The sequence below is a fragment of the Anomalospiza imberbis genome, chromosome 2 (genome assembly GCF_031753505.1).
Source record: "Anomalospiza imberbis isolate Cuckoo-Finch-1a 21T00152 chromosome 2, ASM3175350v1, whole genome shotgun sequence".
Taxonomy (NCBI): Eukaryota; Metazoa; Chordata; class Aves; order Passeriformes; family Viduidae; genus Anomalospiza; species Anomalospiza imberbis.
In genome coordinates, this window is record NC_089682.1 from 35,528,655 (window position 1) to 35,548,363 (window position 19,709).

At 48.7% G+C, this 19,709-nt stretch overlaps 1 protein-coding gene across 1 annotated transcript in view; it reads left to right on the top strand.

The window, feature by feature from the left end:
• Positions 1 to 473: 473 nt before the first annotated feature.
• BCL9 (BCL9 transcription coactivator) overlaps positions 474 to 19,709 on the top strand; it is a 69,708-nt gene continuing 50,472 nt past the window's right edge. The window contains exon 1 of the mRNA XM_068180553.1: positions 474 to 689. The gene's annotated coding sequence lies outside the window, so the exon portion shown is untranslated. The remainder of the gene's footprint in view (positions 690 to 19,709) is intronic.

Sequence of the window (19,709 nt, forward strand, 5' to 3'; positions counted from 1 at the left end):
TGCTGCGGGATGAAATTGACCCCGCGGCCCTTGGCGTTGGGTCTCCGCCGTTTGGCGTGCCCGGTTATTCGCACGACCTTGGAAGGGGGAAAGCGGGGCGAATTCCTGGCCGGCTCCTCGGCAGATCCTCGAGGAGCCGGAGCACTGGGAGCCATGGTTCGAGGCGGCGCTGCCGAGGGTGAGACGCGGCGGACCTGTGCTCTTTACTCGGCGGGTTTAGCGCTGCCTTTGCTGCCGGAGGGAGCCTTGAATGCCCCGATCCCTCCCGGCCAGGGGGAAAAGCGGGCTCCTGCCATGTTCGCGGGGAGGCGGCGGGCGCCCTTCTCCCTGCCCCGCGCCTGTCACCGGAGTTGGACTTCCCATGGAGGAGGCCGGCGGAGGAGGAGGAGGGAGGCGGGAGGAGGAGGAGGAGGAGGAGGGAGGGGGCCGCCTTGTTTGTGGCTTGTCAGCAGCCGCTGGAGACAAGCCTCCATGTGTGAAAGCCGCTTGGCATGAATGCCTGGGCCGTACCAAGCGCCGCGGCGCCCGCGGGGGGAGGCGGCCCCGCCGCCCCGCCGCCCCGCGCAGACAAAAGGCCCGGCACGGCTTCCCCGTGAGTTGCCCCGATGCTGCCCTAGCGCCCGCCCGGCGCAGCGCCCGCTCCCCGCCGCCCCCGCCATGCCGCCCCGCGCCCTGGCCGCCTGAGACAGGTAAGCGCCGGCCGCGGGCGGGGGTTCCGAGCCGGCGCCGCCGCCCCCGGGGCCGCTCCCCGCCCGCCGTCGCCGCTCCCCCGGCGCGGCCGCCGGCGGCGCGGGGCGGCCGCGTGTGCCGCAGTCAGCCCCCGGCCGCTGCCCGGCGCCCCCGGCTCGGCGGAGGAAAGTTTTGCGGCGGCCGTGGCCGCGGCGCCGTGCCTCAGTTTCCCCCCAGCCTCGGTTTGCCCCCGCCGGCGGGGCGCGGGGTGGGACCGCGCCGGCCGGGGGGATCCCGGGACCGGGCGCGGAAGGGACAAAAAGCGCCTTCCACCTGTTGGCTTCTGTCCCGGCGGCTTTTATGGGGGCGGCGAGCCGAGGAAGGGCCGGGGGGAGAAGCCCGGGGCGGCCGCCGGCCCCGCTGCCCCGCGCCGGGGAGAAGCCCCGCGGGGGAGGGTGGAAAGCGGGGTCTTTTGTCAGCCCTCCATCCCGCTGCCTCCGGAGCCAGGCAGATCGCCGCGGGGATGGGAGATGTTTTTTTCCCTCCTGGATGTCGGGAGATTAGATGAGATGTATTTACAGTTGCCGTTTATCAGCAAGTAAATACCGAGCTCGGCGTGAGAGCAGAAACGTGAAGCCTGCTTGCTTGCTCTCTTGCCGGAGGTTTTGTAGCTGTTATCCTACTGTTGGTGAGGTGATAACGTGCAAGAGCCAAAAAAAACCCCACCAAAAAACAGCAAAGGGGAGAGAATCCCTGCTCCTCACACCCGGGCTTATCACAGTATCTGTACCGGCTTTGGTTAAATTTGGAGGGATATTTTTCTCATTGTGGCATGCGACCCAGGAAGCCTCCTGAAATGCTAGGTGCATCCTCACGAGGTCATTTAAGTTTGTCGTGTGCCATCGTTCAGGTTTCATTAATTCTAGTTGTTTTGTTAAAAAATAACCGACAAGATTCTGAGCTGCACAAATGTTCGTCATCCTAATGTCCTGGCACAACCTATGCGAGGCAGGAACTGGAAGAGGGGGAGAGAGTGAGGATATGTGCTTTCCCAGTCAACGCTGGGAGGAGAGCATCATGTGCTGAAGAATATGAGCAGGAATGGGAGATGGGGGAGGGAGTCTAAATTGTCCTGAGACCCTATTCAATCCAGCAAGGAAGATGGAGGATCTTGCTGCTGCAAAAAAATGTACGGCAGAAATCTCAGCCAGATTCTCTCTGACTTGTTACCTCCCTTCAAAAAATAAATAAATAAGCGGGAAAAGAATCAAAGCAAAACCCTGTGATTTGCTGTAACGTTTTCCACGATACCTTTATCCCACATGCTTTACAGTCAGTCCAGTGATGGAGGTATTTGAGAAGCAGGGAGAGAGACTCTGAGGCTTATCGTCACAGGAGGGGGAGAAGTATCAGATCATGTTTGAAAGGAGACTTGTCAGGCAATGAGGTAGGGAGGAAAAATGCCTGTTCTAGGCAGCTGGACCTGGGGAGAAGAAGGAGGCGGCTCCAGCACCTATGGTCCTGAAGCTGGGTGGAAAATCCATGGAGAGGGGATGTAGGCAGATGGGAGAGAGGGGAGGAGGGATGTCTAAGGAAGACCTTGGACCGTCTTATTGGAGGGCTTTAAAAAGAGGGGAAATTTTGAACTGAATCAGGGCACAGGCAAGGCTAAAGCGCAGCTAAGCTAAGTGTGATGTAGCAGGACTTTCCAGTGTGGAAGAACACAGAGGCTGAGTTTTCTAACTTGGCAGAGTTTGGGGCTTTTGGTGAGGGGAAGAGATTTTTGTAGCTGGAGTGATTGTGACTTGGGCAAAAATTACATTTGAGAGAATGAGTGAGAGCATGTGGCTTGCCTTTTTCATAGGTGGCTTATCTGGTAGAGAGGCCTTCTGTTAAAATATCTTTGTAAATTTCTGTTTATTTTGCTGGAATCTGACAGTAGCAAGGAGAAAGTAATCTGTCCCTTGTGAAATGTGGGGATGAAATAAACCTTTATTGCTTTATCTATGTTTCCACACACCCTGCCCCTCCACACACATGGAAACAACAAGTTTGTGCAAACACACCTGCTTGTGTTGCACATCCTTCCTCTTGAGGGGCAATGTGCACATGTTGTGAGCGCGGTTCCTGCACAGACATGGCCCAGCTCTCGTGTTTTCCTCGGTATACAGGATAGCTTATTCCCTCAGCCTGGTAGCAGTAGTATATGACAGCCGACTTTGCGATAGCACCAACTGCACGTGAGGTGGCTGAGACTTAAAACCAGTATGTGACATGTTTTAGCTTTTCCATTCATGGCAGCATTCCCATGATGGTGCAGGGACATGCCACAGGCGTCTCGCATGCACAACTGAAATGTCACACACATGCACATGCAGAGGACACATCTCAGGTCACATGTACCCCAAGTCACTCTCTTTGAGAAGAAGCTGAAGCAGCAGCAGCTTATTGCAGGCAGAGCTCACACGCTGCTCCCACACATTCAGATCGCACGCCTGCACGCTCCACCTTTCCTCTCCAGGATCACCTGTTTGAATTCCAGCTGGGCTGGCAGCACAGGGAAGTTTTGCACCCTCCTGGATGGGGATTTGATGGCCTTTCTTTTCCAGCTTGGTGCTGGACAGGCTTGAACTGCAAAAGCTTAACAACAAGGAACACTAATGAGCCCCTGCTTGGCATGCTGAGAAGAAAGGCCAAGGGCTGAGTGGGCATAAAAACAGTGGCATGGAGCCCCTTGGCCAGAGTCTGAGCCTCGGCATGAAGGCTGGGGAGGGAGCAGAGTCGGGAACAAGACGGTAGCGCTGCAGCAAAGGCAGGAGAGGAGACCATGTTGGGGGGAGGAGAGCAGGCTGCTGTTTCCACATCATCTGAAAACTCAACCTGCTGTCAGGACAGAAGGAAGGCTTGTGCATATTTTATGTCACTTTTCTCCTTCTAGGACAAGCTGCTGATCTGATCAGCTATGCACTTTAAAATCCTTGACGCGCCAATCAGCAAGTATGACTCGAGGCCAATAACCAGGCTTGGCCTCCTGCCTCCGCTCCTTTGTGGACATCCCATGCCGCCCTTCCCCGGAGAACGTGTGCACAATTAAACCCTGCACGGCGTTCCTCAACTGCGGCATGGGATGTGACTGGCTGCATGGAGACGGGGACAGAAAATGGCAACGTGTCAGGGCTGGGGGGGGTGGAGGCGGGGAGGGGAGTTGGCCATTTCTTATGCTGTTTGCTGATGTCTGGAAGGAGACTAAATGGGTAAATCGGTTTTCCTTTGAACTGGTGGTGTGCTGTTCCAGTCAGCTGCTCTTGCTTCAGAGGTCTTCAGTGGCAGCTCAGGAGTTGGTGGGGCTGGCAGTAAACAAAATGTGTTTCCCTCCTTCAGCATGAATTTTGTTAGGCTGTCAGACAAGAGATTTCTCCTCAGCAATTAGTTTTTCAGTGCTGCTTCTGCATGGCAGAGCCACTTGAGCCACTGGAGATGGGAGCACCACCGGTGCTCCCTGCCCTATGCCTAAGGGTGCAGGGAGCCCAGGCACCGTAGTTTTGACAGCAGTCTCTCACACACAAACATGTAACTCCAGTGTCCCATAAGCCAACTCACTGCCCTAAACACCATTTTGGGACATGTGGGGAAGCATATATTTTTAATATGTGATGCTGAGCTGTGACCCTAACTGAGGCCCTGCTTTATCCTTCACTTGTCCCGTGTGAGAAATGGCCATCGGATGTGGAGGTCTCACAGAACTTGAGGTCCTGGCACTGGTCTAATGGGCAGCCTTAGGCAAATTGCCTTAAAGCTGGCGTGGAGCCTCCTGCTGCAATCTGTGAGATGGGGTGATGCTTGCCCAGCACCCCAAAGGACTGTGTGTGCCTGTGCAGACACCGTGGCGGGCTCGCACACCAGCCCAGGGACCGAGTGTGTGGTTTTGCACCGAGCATGACTCACGCGACGGTAACTTCTCCTCGAAGTATGCGCACACTCTGTTGGACGGTGAATTCTGTTTTGTCCTTCCAGCAGAAAGCAGCACAACTTGCCAGTGACATGGACTGGACATGTATTCCCATAACAACAATATTATAAACATATGGTAAACCTGGTGTAACAACTGCTGTCCGTGTCTCCACGCGAAACAAGGAGCCGGTTAACAAAATCTTGAGGCTGGCTGAGGCTGTATCTCCCCAGACTGTGATCTCATCAGCTTTCCCAAGCTAACCTCAACCTGGTCACTGCTGGGATTGTAAACTTGGGATGGGTGGGGGGGTGAGAGCAGTTAGCAGGAATGGCTATTTGTGATTCAGTCCCCTTCCCTGTGACTCAGAACTGAACCATCCCTCGGCAGAGTATTTGGGGTTAGTACTCTTCAGATGTTGAACATCAGTCTAGTTCTTAGAAGTTCTGCAGTACCCGGGCTTGCCTGCTTGCTTGCAGCTGGGTTTTTCACAGCATCTTTTGTGAAAACAAAACCCTAAAAACTACTTCTGACTATTAAAGACGCCATGGTAATTTTTGCCAAAAGAAGAAGGGGGAGTGGTCTTAGCCCTGGGCACTTTGCCAGATTTGAGCTCAGGAAATTGCAGTCTATCTAGGTAAAACTCCCTATAGTTTAAATGAAAAAAAGTATTCATCTCTTACTGTCTTAAAGGGTAAGCACTGTGTTCTCTGGAGCCTTAAACAGACAGTACATTCTGGCTGAAGAGGTGGTTACAGTTGCTTGCTGGGAGAAGAATTTTTTATGCAAAAACTGGGGCCTTTTTTTGCATTTTTGGGATGCTTCTAATTGCAAAATGGTGTATACATTTTAGGTTATTGCAAAGCTTGAATGAATATGTGGCTCAACATACAAATGCAAGAAAATATGCTGGTGTGCTGTTTGCACAGGGAGCAGGCACAGCCAGCAAATACACGTCTTTTCTGTGGCAGAAAAATAAGGACCAGTTTTTTAGTCTTGCGCGTGTGCATCTGGGGGCTGGATTTTGTATGTTTAGCAGCAATTGCTTTTGTAAGCTGCTGCTAAGGCACGTAACTGGCTGTGTGCAATTGCAGTAATGGAATGTGAAAATGCAACTACACACAGACCTGTAATCTTGCATGCAAAATACTGCTGGTCTAGTTCTCCAGGTACCAAAAATGGTCTGAGATTGTACTTGCCTTTGCATTTAACTGTGTTCACCTGCATTTTTCAGGTGACAGCTGTGTGTATGGAGTGCTGAATTATTATCCTTTCTATTTTTGCTCCAAGAAGAAGGAAATTAAATCTTTACTAGTGATCATGGCAGTGCACGTGTCCTGATAAGTCCAGGATGGAGGTGGCTTGGGGGTTGAAATGAAAATTCCATAACGCTTTGAAATCCTGGGGAAATACATGGGTGAAGGAGAGCAGAGTGAGCTCTTGTTCCTCCTATAGATGAGGAGTATTGAACTGCCGAGTTTGTCAGTGCTGTCAGGATCTGACCTTACCTTCTGCCAAATCCAGTACTTTCAGGGCCCCCCAAAACAGAATGTGCATTCGGGCACAGCTGGATGCAAGGCTGAATATCCATGCTGGGAAGCATCCATATCCTTGGATATTCCAGCCCAGGACCCCCAAAGTGTGAAGCAGATCTCTTCCTCCTCACTCAGTGATGTGTCTCATCCCTGCTCCAGTGAGATGCAGGCGGCTGGGGGGAACGACACAGTAGAACAGCTCACTTTCTCTGCACTTCACTCTCCAGCTTCTCTGGTGACAGTGATAACAAAGGGCTGCTCAGCATTAGGTGATATGGATCTCTCTCAGCCCACTAAACTTGAGTCTTGTAGGCTTCTCACTAACCCTCAGGGCTTGGGTGTCACTGCACCCTCCCAGCCTGGGGTGGCCTGGGACAGTACCCCTGGGGACTGACAGCTGAACTTTATTCACGAGTTCTGGAAGCATGGATTTCTCCTTACTGAAACCCGTGATTTTATTTTGAGGTTATTTCTTGCCATCCTGGGTCGTTGACTGCAATCACTTCCATTTTGCATGCTGCTCTTTGTAATTGAATCTATCGATGTATATTTAATCCACTTGGCACCGTGGTTGGTAACTAGGCACTGCTTCCCAGCCTTCTGTCACTTGTTTTCACAATTACTGTCTGAAGTTGGGGTGGGTGCCTGTCGCTCAGCTCTTTGCCCAATTGCTAGACTGCCTGGGAAGAGCTGTGCTTGACAGTCAGGTCCACAGCTGGTACAGCTCCTGTCCTTCCATCTGGATGTCAGCCAGGTGTGTAGGACTTGGGTCATGGAAGCTAAGCCTGTTGGGTTTAATTCTCTTCTCTGCCGCTGATTTGCTTTGTGTGATCATGGGCAAGTCCTTTAACCTTAGATGGCCTCAACTGGGTTATCTACTTCAGAAAGGTGTTGTAATGCTTAATTATTGCCAGCTCTTCAGAAACCCCTGGTGGGAAAAAAATGCATTTTATTCAGAAATATCGCTGACCTTCCTGGCCTTTCTGAGCCACCTTGGTGGTGCTAGGAGATACTATTTTTCCAACCTCAATAATGTTTCAATTTTTCATCTGTACATTCACCCACTCTCTCAGCTGCATGTAAAAATGCCAAGCCGTCTGAAGCCATGGAAATATTTTTATAAACTTGACAGCCACGGCAAACATTCCTCCTTGGCAATAAACAAACAAGGTACACAGCCTGCCATTAACATCAATTTATAGCAGAGAGACCTTTGTCACTCACTGATGAGGGAATCCTAGACAATTCTTGTGCTAGTAAGCCATAAAGTAGTATTGTCTGAGATTAGGAAAATGCTGGATCCTTTGGGTTCCTGTGTGCTAGGAGTAACTGGGAAGCTCTGTTTGCCCAAGTGCATGTGGGAGTTCAAGCAGGCACCAGGTATTTGGTTTATTCAAGGCTCTTACAAACTCTCTTTGGCTCGGGTGTATGTGTGCTTGGGGGCTTGGTGTCTGTTTGTAGGCAAAAAAAGCCTGTTTTCCATAGTGGCAGCTGAAACACAAAGGTGGTACAAATTAAACTGGATAAATTTTAGACACCTAAAAAAAAACCCCTGCAAACAAAGGACATCAGTCAGCACGCAGGAGCAGAGCCCCTGCCATGCAGCCTCCCGTGCACCCTCCTTCCATTTTCCTTGCAGCCGGCTGTGGGCTGGGAGGGTTGGCAAGTACCTGAAGCCACAAGCCACACTGCAACATCTCCCTGTGGCAGCTCCCCACGTAAGCACTCAGACAGTGCTCATTTTGGTGTGTTCTAGGTTAATTTACCCTGAATACATCTAAACACAGATCTTCAGAGACGTTGGTGGTGCTGGCAAAAAAAAAAAAAAAGCAGGTACCCCTCTTTTTCTCTCATTAATTTGGGCTTTCTCTTACTTTTCTAGCAGGCTCTCTTCCTGCCATCTTTGAGTAGTGGATTCTCTGTGGTGTGCTCAGGAGAAGAAAGTCTAGACTGTTCTTCACCTGTGTCTTTGATGGAAGACTTAAAGTAGGGAGCCAAGCTTCTTTCTACCACCTCACTCATTCACTGCCTCTCTGTCTCTGTGCCGTAGTTCTTCCCTTCTTCAAATGAGGATGACAAGTCTTCACTCTGCTTCCACAAAACCTTTGAAAACTAAGGAGAAAAACATGCAGGGCATTTGTCTTCCCTCTCCAGGAAATCATAAATCCCTCCCCTCTCCCCTCACCCCTCTCCCTTCTCCTTTCTACCTTTTTTCCTCTCTCCCCTTTTCCTCTCATTTTAAGAGTTGTTATTATTATATTCTGTCCCTTTAGGTCTCCTCTACTTCCACTGCTCTTGCAATCTGTCTCTCTCTGCTGTTTCCATATCCCCTTCTATTTGCAGCTCTCTTCCTTCTGTTCATGTCATTTTCTTCTCTCACCCTGTATCTCCTACCCTCCCCCACTATTCATGCGCCGCACACTCCTATCGCTTCCCTCTAGTTTATCCTCCAAATTCCTCCCTTATGTGTGTCTCCACCACGGACCCCTTTTTGTTGCTGCTGGCTGTGTGTCCCTGCGGCCTGGGTGCCTGGGAGCTGCGGGCAGGGCTGGCTGGCCAGGCCTGAGGGACAAGGACAGGGTGTGGGATCAGCTGGACAGCCCCCTGTTGCAGCCCTGGCCAGCCAGGCAGGGTGGGGGTTACCCTCTGAGGGAGCAAGGTGAAACTCCCTCCATGTGTGTGCTGCTGGCTCTGGATGGAGCTGCCTCAAGTCTCGTTCTTAACTGCAGCATGCTTGTCACTTTAATGTCTGAGCACTTTGTTTCTGCCTGGAAGCTTGATGAAGTCTGTACTCTCAAATGTTGTTTCCTTATGTCACCTTACCTCCTTGGACATGACCTTGTGACTTTCGCTGGTCCCATTGTCCTATTCCCATTCCCCTGACTTCTCCCTGGCTCTAGACACTCTGTCCTGAAAACATGGTTTGTGTTGTGCCTGGCTGCCTATTGACGTCTCTGGTTGTTGAGAGGATGACTGTCCCATGTGTCACTTCCAGCTGAGTTCAGGGCCCTATGCTCTGCCAGGAAAAACCATGATGGAGGACGGAGAGGATGAGCACCAAAGGTCTGGGAAGCCCTGTGCATCTTGATGGAGAGTTGCATTGAGCCCACAAGCCAGTGCTCAGCAGGTCAAGACAACTGTGCTATGTTCCTGGGAGACCTGTGCTTAGTGTCCTGCTCTTGCAACAGGACAGGAGCAACAGGGTCACTGCGTTAGGGAGAACCCCTCTCCCATCTGCATGAGAGAGCCACCTGATCCCAAGAGGAGGCTATCCCCACTATCTGATGTGGGAGGGAGTTTCCTCCAAGTCAGCCAGGGTGGTGGGGGTGTATTTAACCACCTCTCTTCAGGGACAGGATTTTGGCTGCAAGGATCAAGTCCAGCGGCAGCAATTAGAAAGTGGTGGGTTCTTTATATTCCCTCATGGACTCTGTTTTCTTCCCACAATAGGGGACATACAGCATGGAGAAGTCCCTTTCTCAGGGCAGGGGGAGAGGTGGCTGCACCTAGGCTGATGGGAGAGACAGCCAAATCAGGACTCGTGAGGTGTTCCTGACAGCAAGGCACAAAGAGGTCAAGGAGATGGCCACGTGCTGAAGTTCATCCAGTGTCCTATAGGACAGGGCATGGTGACTTTTTGGCCTCCAGTGGAGTTTAGCTCTACTCCTGGGTAGCACATTTCCCCCTGTTAGGTGTCAGTCCCAGGCTCATTAACGTCATGAGCCTCAGTTTCCCTGACCAGACAGTTCCTGATTTCTCCCTTCTGTCTCTGCAACACTCAGACCCTTCCTTAACGTGCTGGGTGATCTCCCTCGTGCTTCATGTGAGGTGCTGTGCACCTTTTCCCGTTTTTCCCACAGCCGTTTTTCTCCCTCTCCATACCTGCTTCACCTGCTTTACCTGCTTTTTCCCTCCTGCTCTGCCTCTGGGCTAGGTCTCTCTCCAGACTGTGTCTAAAACCCTCTACCTCATTTGCCTTCCGATCTGACTTCCTTGTCTCTGTGGTCATGCCCTGAGCTGTCAGAAGCCAGGGGAGGAGGACCATTGCAAGAGCAGGGCAGAGACTGGAGGGTGTGAGGGAGAGCAGAGCAGGAAGGCAGATTTCTAAACCAGAGTCCATCATTTGCTGGTCTTTGGCCTCTCCCAGGTATGTGCTCTTAGCTACACGGCAGAAGTCCCCTTTTCCCAGAAGTGTGATTTTCCCATTGCTTCTACTTCACTATTGGCAAGCTCCTGAAAGGTTAATGAAGTCATTCACTGCAAAAGGAAAAAGCACATCTTCCCATGTTTTGCATAAATTAATCTTGGAGATTATGGAGCAGCCGGTGCACAGGGCACAGGATATGCAGCTATGTCCTTGAATCTTGTCACCCAAAATGCAGCTCTGGGAGTATCACATAGGTGATACTGTGCTCTCCAGTCCTTGATATCAGCTGAGGCTAAAATGTAGGTAAAAAGCTGTGGCCTCCTCAGTCATCTTTATTCATGTTTCATTGTGTATAACGGAGACTGGGGAGGAGGTACCCAGGAATGCCCACAAGCCCTTCCTCCCATTGCGCTGGATCCTTGTTTCCCACAGATCCTCTTTAGAAAATGCCCTGTATCAGGTTTCATTCCCCCTGGATTTTTTTTTCTGCCTGAGAAGTATGCAGAAAATCATTCAATTGGTTTTGAACCACATGAGTGGGAGCAGGAACCAACCCCAGAAGATAAGTGTTCTGACCTTTACCGCACTCAGATAACTGAAAATAATAACAAATAAATACATCTTGTTTCTAAACCTCAGACTTAGGTATGTGTCCCTGCCATATTCAACAAGAACCTGAGCTCCTGGGAGGGCTGAGGTTATGAACCTGGTAGCTGCCTGCAGTAAGCAGCAGCCCCTTTGCTTTCCTTTTGTAAAAGGAGCTGGAACCAGTCCAAATATTCAGGATGTAAGGGGACAGGGCCAACATCCCCACACTCCTGCCATCTTGCTGCTGGGACCCTGCATGTTTTCCCATGGTTAGTGTGCTGGGAGAATGAGAATTTGTTTATTTCTTGCCAGTGTGTGTTTCTTTGTGCATTTTGCCTCTTGTTTTCAAATATAGGGTTGAACCATTTAGGGCCATGCAGGGCTGGCTACCAACTCTGCATGTATGCAGACACTGGATAAGATTATGGGATTTGCTCAGGAAAAAAAAAAAAGTGCTAAAACCTCCAAATCAGCGAGTGTTTGGAAAAAAGGGAACCTGTCTAGAAGGAGGACATGCTGAGCTGTTACTTGCAGCGACCTCCCCAGGTCTGGGTCTTAGGTCACTGACTCAGACTTCCATCATCTCCGCAGATGTCCCTGGGGAGGTCCATCTGAGACAGCCTCTCTCTGCAGGCCGCTGGTGACAGTAAATATTTGTACACTGCATGCTGAAGTGCTGATATGGGGCTGGCGTCCCATCGTGCAGTGTGCTGTCCAGACCCTGGAAAGAGACAGTCCGTGTCCTGAAAGATTTACTGCAGTCCCAAAGCAGAGCTGGAAAACGGCCTTTTTGTGCCTACAAACAGACACCAAGCACCAAATTCATGGTGCTTTCTGTCATGGCTGTGGCTTGATGTTCCTTCAGCAGGATGTTGCTTCCCTTCCCTCCTCTGCGACATGGGAAGGTTGTTTGCTTGGTTTCTGCCATCCAAACCACCAGCGACTGTAGAGATGCCTGTATGCAGACTGTGGGGAGGATGTAGGGAGGTTTCTGGCATTCAGTCAGTGTAAAGCACCTTATTTATTAGAGTCTAATGCCCGTTTGGGATGTACTTCTGATCTGAAGCTCCTGAATTTCCTCCCTTTTAACGTTAAAGAAGCCATTCAGAAGCCCCCTGGGCCCAATGTGTGCTTCTGCTAAAGACTGCCCTGATCATATATCTACCTACCACTGTCTTGCCCAGACTTTGGGTTCAGTGATTTTGTTTTCATTAGAAGATCTCCTCCAACTCACCTCTTCCTTCAGGGGTTCCAGTGGATACCCAAATAAATAGGATATTCAGTGGGTTGTGCACGTGTTTCCATACAGTACTGCAGTGTATGGAAACGTGCATTTTCAACATGCAACCTGAGACGTGCCCGGATGTTTGCATTTGTGTTGTGTGGACGCTTGCATTCATGTCTGCCAGTGTATTTGGGCTGGAGGAGGTAGCAGCGAAGCCTCTGGCAGCTGGAAAGAAAGGAATGACAGGCTTGCTAGGGGAGGGAGGGGAGAGTTTGGTAGCTAGGATGAGGATTGGGTAACAACTGGAGGGGGAGATCAGATTTAGGATCCATGTTGCTCACTTCAGAAAATAGGAGAAGAAGCAGTACATTGTTTATTGGGGATTGTGTTATTCCTGTGCATTATTTATTAGACTTCTGCTAATGGTACTGCATAAAGAAGTGGCACTTCTACAGAAATTTCACAGACAGCTGGAGGATCAGTTCCAGGAGGTATTGTAACCAGGTCAGGTTGGTGTAGGGAATCCTGCTGGGCTCAGTTTTGACAGGCTTTGGAAAAAAGAAGATTGTTCAGGAGGCATTTGGAGGGGAGAAAGGGGGGGTGTCTGTGACTCACCAGGGAACAATGATTGCTGTGAGGATAAAGGGGCAGGCTGGAAGAAGACCTGGAGACAATGGTGAATTCCTGGGTTCAGCAGCTTCAGGATTCCAGCCTGAGGTACAAGAAAGCGTGAGAAAATTATGTGTTTAGGAGGAAGCTTTAGGAGTAATAAAGGCAGTTGGTGAGAAAAGCCAGAAGTAAGGAGGCAGCAATGCTGCACCTTGAAGTGGGTCCTGTAAGGCTTGATTTTGAGGCAGGAGTTGGAAGAATGGATGTGCACTGACTGTAACTGAACCCTTCCTGAGTTACCTGTAGTGTCTGTTAGCACAGACCTGCTGGTTTGCAGCCTCTGCAGATGCAACAGGCAAAGCAGAGGTGTTGAGGTACCCAGGGAAAGGAGACTATGTAGGTTTGTGAGTTCATTGTGCAGACAGATGGGTGCCAGGATGGGTGCCCACAGCCAGTTTTTGGATACTGGTCCTTCTTTTCATTTGCAAGATGTCCGGTCACTTAGAGAGGTGGGACTGGTGTTCTGATAGGTGGCATTCTTCTTTCCCTCAGCCATGAATCTGAAATCAGCCAATACTGGAGGAGGAAATCGTGCCATTGGTGCAAACTGTCCTTGGGTGAGAAGCTAACTCATGGTTACCAAAATACCCAGACAAAATGTAAATGTTTTATTTTTAAGGTTTGTTTTACCCCACCACGTTCAACCATTGGGCGGGGAACACCCTCCTCACTGCTTGTGACTTGTTTCCATGAGCCAAGAACAGGTCTAAATGGAAGTTGCCTTGGTGACACTTCAACCTGAGAATCTCGGTGCTGAGCTGGTGCAGAATTTTGGTGCTGGAGGGGAGGAGGAGAAACTGCAACATAAACACAGTTTCATGGGCTGTCCTTTATTTTTCTGACTGCAGTATGAAGCCTACTTTGTTAGATACAGTCGCCCTGTGAACATGGGAAGTCCAGTAGCACAAACAGTAACTCCATTAGCCAGAGTCAGCCCCTGCCCTCAGCCATCACTTACAGCGGTACAGGGCAGCTGAGCTACCATTACTGCGTGGTATTTTATCTAATTTTAAGCAGGATTGATGCAAATCGTTCAACGAGTACCTGTGACTGTGGGCGTGTTTAAGAGTTGTTTTGGGTTTTATTTTTCAGTTATTGTCTTAACACTGCACTGCACCCTACAGCAAACCTCCTTATTGTGTGCAGCTATCCTGGAGGTGTGGGTAGTGCTAAGTGCACTGAGAACTGTAACCATAACTGTGTGAGAGTGGCCTGGAGGTTTGGAATTCACCAGGCCATTATGGGACACGATTCTGTTAAGCTACTGTGTCGTTTAGAATGAAAGGTGACTTGGGCCAACCAACTGAAATGCCTTCAGAGAGTGTTTCTTCACCTTGGGAGAATGTGTCATCATCTGAGATCTGGGACTTAAGTTCTAGAGGGGATTATCTATTGGGAAAGGACAGTCCATTTTGAAAGTGAAGTGCTGATGGGTCCAGGAATGATAAAATCACCCTTGGACTTTTTTTTTTTTTGTGTGTGTGAACTCCTAGAAGTCATCTATGTTGGTATAAATGAGATCATTTGGCCTAATTAGTTCCAAGCTTAATTAGCAGTAATTATCCCAACATGGGAGTAATACTCGAGTAGGAAGTACTGAGTCCTCGATTAGATAGATCTCTAATTGGTGTTACAATATTGTAATTAAAGCATGCTTGTACGCCTCTGCCTCTGCAAGTGATTTGTTTTATGTCTGATTAAGCAGGGAGTCCGGCAGCCTCAAGGAGGCCAGGACATCACCACTGATTGAAACAGTGTATTATTCTTTGTTATAGGAAAGAAATGATGAATCACATGTAATAGGAAACACTGTGGGCCAAATTAGTCCTTTGAGTAATTGCTACTGGAGTTAGGGAAATTACAACAGGGGTAAATTTGGCCTCAAGTGTATCAGCTCTATCTGTGTATCACACAGTTAAACAAATACTCATTTGAATGTGCAGTCTGGCAATTACACCATCAGACAAATGCAAGTGAGTTAATCTGCATTTGCGATCACTGGGTTGCAGGGGTGAGTTTACTGCTAGGTGATGGTTATTAGGTTGCACATTTTGCTCAGATTTTGTGGGAAGTGGCGCTGTACGTCCCAGGATACAGCTGGCGTAGTTTCAGATGGCCGCTGCTGGCTGCAGTGTCCTCTCCTTGTTGAGGTGAGACCTGGAAGGTACTGCTAGGGCCACCAGGAGCACCTGGCAACTGGAGGAGATGGACAGACAAGAGTCCTCTTCCAGCAGTGTTATCTTCAGACTGGCTGGTCTGATCTTCCCTAGCAGAAGACCCTTCAGAATATCAGGTAAACATGTTTTTTAAGAAGTTTAAAATGAAGAGAGTGATAATGGGAACTTTCTGAAATTAGTCAGCATCAAAACATGAAAGCTTCCTATGTCTTTTTAAGAAACCACCTCCTTAGGATTTGGCAAGTGTGCTGCTTTATTACTTATCTGTTCGCTACATGAGTGGGCGACTGTACTTCCTGATTTGGTTCTCCAACATAGAGAGATCATCAGCATAGGTCTGTAGAGGACAGTAACTCCTCGCCTACAGAAAGTAACAAATAGGAATGCATGTATCCTCTGGCTGTCACAAAGGATTTCTAAGCACATTGGAGTCACATCCGAAGTAACACGTCATCTTATTTCCATTTTACAGCTGCAGAAACTGAGGCACAGATCAGTTACTTCTCTTGCTGCAGCTCATGGAGTTGGTGTATGTGGCAGCACCAGGTCTCATCACCTTCTGCTTCACCCACAAAAACATCTTTCTTTTCCAGGAGGGAGAGTCCTCCCAGAAGGAAGGAGATGACTTGAGAGAATAAAGTACACAGAATTCTCTTAAAGCAATATTAGGGATAAGAATTTAAGCACCCCATACACGGGAATTCAAAGCAAGGGTTTCCATAGCAGCGTTGCTTGGCCATATTGTATATACACTGTTTTGCATTGTGCTGGTGATGTCAAAGGCATATTCTAATATCTGTGTGTGCAATATGTCTGAATCAGAGTTGCTATGAAACTTAAGGGAGAATTACACCATGGAGGCATATTCTTGTGTGATGTTGGGAGGAAATAACAGAACTAGGTTTTGCTAGGATTTTTCTCTAGAGATATTTTTTCTTAGAAAATTGCTGATTAGCCAGAATTGTTGCTATTTTCAGGAAAAGTTGACTCCAGTTTTGTGTTTCATCTTGGAAAAAAAAATGGAGAAAAATTTTAAAGCTGTCAAAATGGAACATTTCAAGAAGGTAAAGTGAAGGCTTGCATTTAATTCATTTAATCAGTTTCTAGGTAGAAATTTTGAAAACTACTTTTTTTTTTTTTTTTTTTTTTTTTTTTTTTTTAACCTGATCAGATGTAGAGCAGTTATTTGAAATTTCTGAAAATCTGGAAGGAATAAAAAGCTTGTTTTTTCACACTACATAGTCCTGAACTGTCCTGGGAGTGGCAGGTGGCAAGGGAGTGACTGCATCACCCAGCACCGTGTGTGCCTGCCCGGTTTTGTGTTGCAATGGGAGCTGTGGGAGAGGTTTCCCACTGAATACCTCTCTAACTACCTGGTAAAGGCACGTAGCAAAAAATGCCTGCTCCAAAAACTGCTCCAATCTTTCACAAGGCTTGAGTGTCTCTAAAAACCCCGGTATCACCTGGGTATCATAAGGTTAAGCCTCTGGACCGGGAGTGTTTTGGGTGGGAGCCACTGTTTGTCACATCGTTAAACCTCGATTCAGCAGATGATGGGATCTCCGAGGGGGAGCTGCCGCCTTTCCCTGCCCCACACTGGGGATCATGGGGTTCTTCTCACCTCCCTGTGCGTGGACAAAGAGCGGGTCTCCAGAGTGGCACCACAGCTCTTCCCTGTGCTCATCCCTCTCTGCCCTTCCATGCTCTGAAGCTCTCCTGGGAAGCAGGAGGGATGTTGCACCCTGAGCTGGGAAGGCGTGCTTGCACTCATGGAAAAGCCCTGTGAGTTATTTTGGCATCATTCTTCCTGCTGGCAGCAATGTTTCCTCACTGCCAGCATTCCCAAATGTTGGTGTAGCCTGTATGCCAACGTCTCCTTTCTCCCTGCCCCCTCATGTTGCAATTGCTAATTTCTGTGCCTGTGCCTGAAGAGCTGTAGTTTAGACTTGCTTTCCCATGCATTGAAGCCATTCTTGTTTAGGGAAGAAACTGCAAAAGGGGTGTGGGAGAGAGAAAAAAATGAGAGAGCTGGGTTTTTTTTTCCTATGTGGCAGTGACGAATGCTGGGTATTAGAGAGACAAGCTGACAAACATCTGAATGAGTGGAAGAGACTTCTAACCCAAAGGGAGGAGTTGTGGTTTAGGTTAAAGCCACAAAGGAAGTGAAGGAGGTTACCACTTTCCTGTCTGTGGGCAGGAGGTTCTCCTTGTACTCGTTTGAAGGCTTAGCTATAGCTCATTCTTCCCTAGGAACATGCTCATCTGTGTACTTCTTGAAAGGCATTCGAGCTAGCGTCTGATCTTGGGAGTGACAAACATCCCCTTTATACTCAGAAATCAGCAGGAGCTGGGAGCTAAAGATCTGGGAATCACAGTCTAATTTGTGGAGCCAGATATTCTAAAGCGTCTTGTTAGGCCATGTGTCTTGGTTGGTGCTAGATCATGTAGTGTTTTTCTCTGTGCTTCTTCCTCTTGCTGATTCCACTTGGATTTTTTGTTGTAAATATCTGTATGTACCTCTGGGGCTTGTTGGCTTCCCACAGGCCTCACTTGTCTTATGTTCCTGAATGATTGGCAAATTGTGTCTCCATTCTGCCTGGATCCAGCAGTCTAGCATGCTGATACAGGACAGATTCTGAATGTCATTGGGTTCCTACCAGCATTGCCTGTGATCGGGATTTTCCTTGATTTTTCTGAGCTTGCTTTTCTTTTAACGGTGCAGAGGCTTTAGCTGTATGTGGTTGCAAAGTTTGTTGTCTCAGCTCTGCAGCTTCACTCTTCATCTGAGAGAAGAGAGTGAGTGGTTAACCCTGGTGTGCTGCAGAAGGCATGCCAGGAGGGAGATGAAAGAATACAGGATTGCTCTTACAAGAGCATGAGCCTTCTCCTGAGTCAGAGGAGCATGGGCACATGAGCCGGCAATCTTAATCCGAGCTATCAAGTGGTGACTGCCCAGTTAGAACCACTGTCAGTGACAGTGACTTCAGTGTGTGCTGCCACTGCCTTCTGATTACTGTGCACTGCTGTACATGAAAAGAGCATCTGAAAGGTGCTCCCTGAAGAGCTGTTTTGTGGTCTCTAACCTTCCATTAACAGCTCACCTTAGGCCCTAACCCTGGCCTTGGGATGCAGCAGAGTTATTTCATTTACCAGGTGTGAAAATCATATTTTGCCATGTGAGGATGGTTGCTCTCTCAGGTGTATTACAGCAACTGGTTTTTTTTTTGTTTGTTTGTTTGGGTTTTTTTGTTTGTTTGGATTTTTTAATGCTTTGTTAAAACTACAAGATATCATTAAATATTTATATGTGGCAAATGTGCCATTTTTTTGCAGTGTTTCCTTTTAGAGACCTTCACGGTATTGATTTCAAGTAGATTTTCCTCCTCTGTTTTAGAACATTTCCTTTGCCTATGGATTTTCAGCATTACTCACTGGAGCTGTGTGCAGTACATTCCCCAGACTATACTGTCAAGCCAGAGTCCCTTACTGCTGCTCTTGAGGGACCACTTCTGAAGCTGGAAAGACCATACAATTGCTGTGTTCACTCAGTCCTGCGCCACTATCCCACAATCACATCCTTATTACTCCAGGATGTGCATTGTCATCTAACTGAGCCACGGGTCTGCTTTCACCATGTGCCAGTGGATCCTACACCTAATCTGGCAAGAGCCTTGAGCTGGCCCTTCCTTGGACTGAGCGGTGTTTGTTTGGATGTTTTAGATGTAAAGGGAAAACAAGCTGTATGATGGGGAGATGAAGTGACCGGAGTGGTAAGCAGCTGATATTGTAAGATCATTTGTTTTTGGTGTCAGCATTTAATTTCTCAAACTCATCCTTGTGGCCACTAGAGTGGGGAACAGGGATTTTTGTTTGGAGAGGACAGAGGACTCAGCAGGAAGGCTGAGAGTGCTGGCCCAGCACAGATCCTAGAGGAGCAAGGTACCACTGCCTTTTCGTGGAGTGGGGTGATGTCCACCAGCCATTTCTGTGCCCCAGGATAAGGCCTCAGGATCCGTGTTCTGCTGGTGGCTGAAACATCTCAGTGAGAGCCAGATGATGGTGTGGGTTCAGCCATCTTTTGGTGGATGGTATCTGTAAGATGTTGAAGACTTGGATTCAGACCTTAAAGCATCTGGCTTATGGAATTTGGCTTTGTTTACAGTAGTGTTATAGCCTTAGGGCCACAGAAAGTGCAGCTTTATTGACATCGTTGAGTTGTGCTTGCTTATGGCAGCAAGGAGCTGGGGACACGTTTTTTTGGAACATGTTGCCAGGAACATAAACCCTTTTCCTTGGGAGATGCTTTTTAAGGATGACTCAAGTAAATGCCTGGGAAACGTCCTAATGGAAACAAGACGTTGGAGTGATCAGGTCTCAGAACAACTCTTATTTTCTTCCTCACATCTGTGACTTTCAGAAGCCACCATCCTAAGGCTCAGTTCTTCTCTCCTTCCTCATTATCATCTTAGTTTTGAATATCATATACACCACCAAGAACAGGAACACCCAGGGGAGACTCCAGTCTCTGCACATGGGGGAAATAAGGACTTGGAAGAGGAAGCCAGCTGACTTGCATGGGTTCCAGGCAGGCTGAAGTTGTGTCACTGGACAGAGCAGCAGCAATCTGTGATTGGATTCTAAAGTGGAAGGTATCTGTGTTTCAGCATTTAAATATTTATAGGAGATTCTTGCTGCACTCTTTGATGCTGGATGCTCAAATAAATGCAATTACCAAAAGTACAAGTGATTT